General features: G+C 37.4%; 1 long non-coding RNA gene across 1 annotated transcript in view; it reads right to left on the bottom strand.

The window, feature by feature from the left end:
- Window positions 1–1,861, bottom strand: part of LOC138955473 (uncharacterized) — a 3,738-nt gene extending 1,877 nt beyond the window's left edge. The window contains exons 1-2 of the long non-coding RNA XR_011452243.1: window positions 1,760–1,861; window positions 401–535 (exon numbers count right to left, since the gene is read on the bottom strand). This is a non-coding gene — a long non-coding RNA (uncharacterized lncRNA). The remainder of the gene's footprint in view (window positions 1–400; window positions 536–1,759) is intronic.
- Window positions 1,862–3,055: the final 1,194 nt, after the last annotated feature.

Genomic DNA, 3,055 nt, shown 5'->3' with positions numbered 1-3,055 from the left:
GAATGTCCATAGTTGTAAACACAACCCACAACCAATTGTTACAATGTTTTTTTCTTTCACTAGATATTTATTTAATCGATTATTTATGTTTGAAAAGTTGCCAGTAATTGTCTACGACGGTAATGTTTGCACCCCACATAAACTAAAAATGAAACAGAAAGTTGATCAAAATTCACAGTTATTTAACAGATTACTTTGTTAAACAATCAATCTAAATGGCAATATATTTCTAGCGATCGCCTTTTTTTCCGGAGACATATGCCAACAACCACCAGCTCCTTCCCACTGTTGAACTGAAACCAGGTTAAATTAATTTCAAGAAATACTATTTTTGCACGTGTTGCCCAACAGGCAAGTGCGTACTGCAACCAATCGTGCATTATTATTTTGGTAAACGTACTTGGGTTTTTTACTCGTCTGAGATGGGCGAATGTGTCATTAAAAGGAGCATTTATGTCCTTTGATAAATAAAACGTCATCACAGCGGTGTCTCCACTATTGACTGTTGGTGCACTGCACTGGCCTGGAGATTCACCTGTAAGAAAATCATATCAACATAATGCATGCTGTAAAAGTGTCGGAAGATTGTTAAAGCCGTTATCTAAGGCGTGACTATGGTAAATGGTATAACCTGTTATATAGACAACTTAAGTTAACTCAAACGAGATAATCTTTTTTTTTTTTTTAGATATTGATGAATTGAACAATTCAAAATATTAAATCTGTTACCTTGATAAATGGTTGTTGTCAGACGTGACTCACGCCAGTAGTTGCGAGCATATCAATGCAAAAAATAAATATACGCAAAATAAATACAATTAAACTAATTAATGTACACAGTACCCCAGCTGCATAGAACAACAGGTATTCGAAAAGTGTACCCATTTCAATGTTGCACTGAAACCTTTGTTTCACAAGATTTTCATTAAATACACACATATTCAAGAATATAACTTTGAGATTATTACTTACCCGGATTCCTTGAAGCGCAATAAGTCAAGATAGATCATAACGCTACAATGTTAGCACATTTCAACAACAACAAAAACGTTGATAAAGGTGTTAATGTAATTGCGTGAAGAAACATGCATTCTCTGTAATGTTTGATTTGCAATTGACCGCTGGAGCCAACACAAAATAATCATCAATGGAAAAATATGACGCAAAACTGTCGTTACTTAAATTGGTGCAACACTGAATTTCTCACACATTTTTGTAACCCCAATGTCTTATGCGGTCAATGTCAAACTGAAATAATGAAACACGGGATGCAATTATATTCTTTGATTGTGCAACTAGAGACAATAGTCTTCTCTTTTTCCTACCATAAACGTCTCTTTACTGTTAATTGTACAGTTGCAACAAGGGAAATACTTATTCTCAATAACAAGTATACAACATGTATATTATGTACAACTATACGACATTTTCTACATCACTACGGGCTCCCATTGTCCCGTGTCGGTGAACGATAAAGCTACACAGAAAACACAAATGTGAAGAATAAAAAACAAACGTTCTGGGGCGAACTTTTCAAAATGTACTGGTCGCTTCTTATTGACATTGTGTCTTTAGCGTGCTTAGCGGTCCCCCCGCTGGTAGAAAGGTTCAGTTTATGTGCGCATGGAAGGAGAAGAATAACAAGTAACGAGCAGTAGTTACAAGAAATGTTAACTTTGCCAGACATATATTTACAGTGGTTTTTTTCTAAAGAATTTGGACCCAGATCAATTACTTATTTACCTAATATAGTACTTACTCTTTGCGGGTGAAGGTTCAATCGTGCCAACATGCTCCATTGTCAGCAAAGCAAGTATTAGGACTGCATTGCCAAACAGGTACAGGAAAGCCATTGCTATCTGAAAATGTGCTCCATTGAATAAACAAGTCAGGTGATCAGCATTCAGTCAACTTGTCGGCTTAAAATAAGGAACTGTAGACTTTCCGTCAGTGAAGTGCAAAAAAAAAACGAGAGCAAAAACAAAGACAATTTAACAAAAACATGCCGTTCAAATGTCCACATAGATAGTCTGTCAATCACTTGAGTGAGTGAACTACTGCAACTGTAAACATATGACAAAAAAGAGAGAGAGATAGAGAGAGATAAAGAGAGAGAGAGAAATAGAGAGATACGCAGGCAGACAGTCACTGTGTTAGGAAACGCTGCCGTTGCTGAACTTTGGTTCAGTTTTCTGTGTTGCATGTAGTTGACTTATTAATTTTGTACTTTGTGGGAAAGTAACGATATTATATTTTGCAAACACACTATTTATGTTAGGACGAGAATGCAGGTGAACTTTCTAGTCCTGTCAAAACAAGTTGTTTACCACGTTGTTTTGAGTCGTGGGTTCGTGGCGTTCGCTCGGATTAAGTGCGTCGGCGCTTTTGATGTACGTCACAGAGAATGTCACTATTCTAGTCCATGGACGGTTCATATAATTTTAGTTGTATCATGTTCGGTCTGGAATATTCTCGAGATTGAGTATTTACTGTATAGGCCAGCGCGATTTGTATGTTAAAAGGCTTCTACATTGAGTTCTGCTACGATGTGCAGTTGTATGTATGGAATGCTAAATAAATCCTCAAATTCAATTTCACGAGTATTGTCTGCTGCTGTGAAGACGGGCCACGTAGAATAAAAGAACACAACTATACGACATTTGAGAACTTCGTCAATCTCAAGTGTCGTGTAACAGACAGACAGACAGACAGACAGGCTGGAATGTAGTCAGTCAGTCAGTCAGTCAATCAGACAGACATACAGAGACAGATAATTATAAAATATTGTGGTACTTTCTATAGTTCTGTCTGTGTGCATGTCTCTTCTCTCTATCCCCTCCCTCGCTCCTACCCTCTCTCTTTCTTAAATGCTGAACAGACATAAAACAATAAATCAACCAATTCTCTCTCTCTCTCTGTCTCTCTCTCTCTCTCTCTCTCTCTCTCTCTCTCTCTCTCTCTCTCTCTCTCTCTCTCTCTCTCTCTCTCTCTCTCTCTCTCTCTCTCTCTCTCTCTCTCTCTCTGTTCAACAACATCGCGTTTTAGGGGTAATTAT

The sequence above is a fragment of the Littorina saxatilis genome, unplaced genomic scaffold (genome assembly GCF_037325665.1).
Source record: "Littorina saxatilis isolate snail1 unplaced genomic scaffold, US_GU_Lsax_2.0 scaffold_434, whole genome shotgun sequence".
NCBI lineage: Eukaryota > Metazoa > Mollusca > Gastropoda > Littorinimorpha > Littorinidae > Littorina > Littorina saxatilis.
The sequence above is the reverse complement of the archived record's forward strand: the minus strand, read 5'-3'. Positions and strand labels throughout refer to the sequence as shown.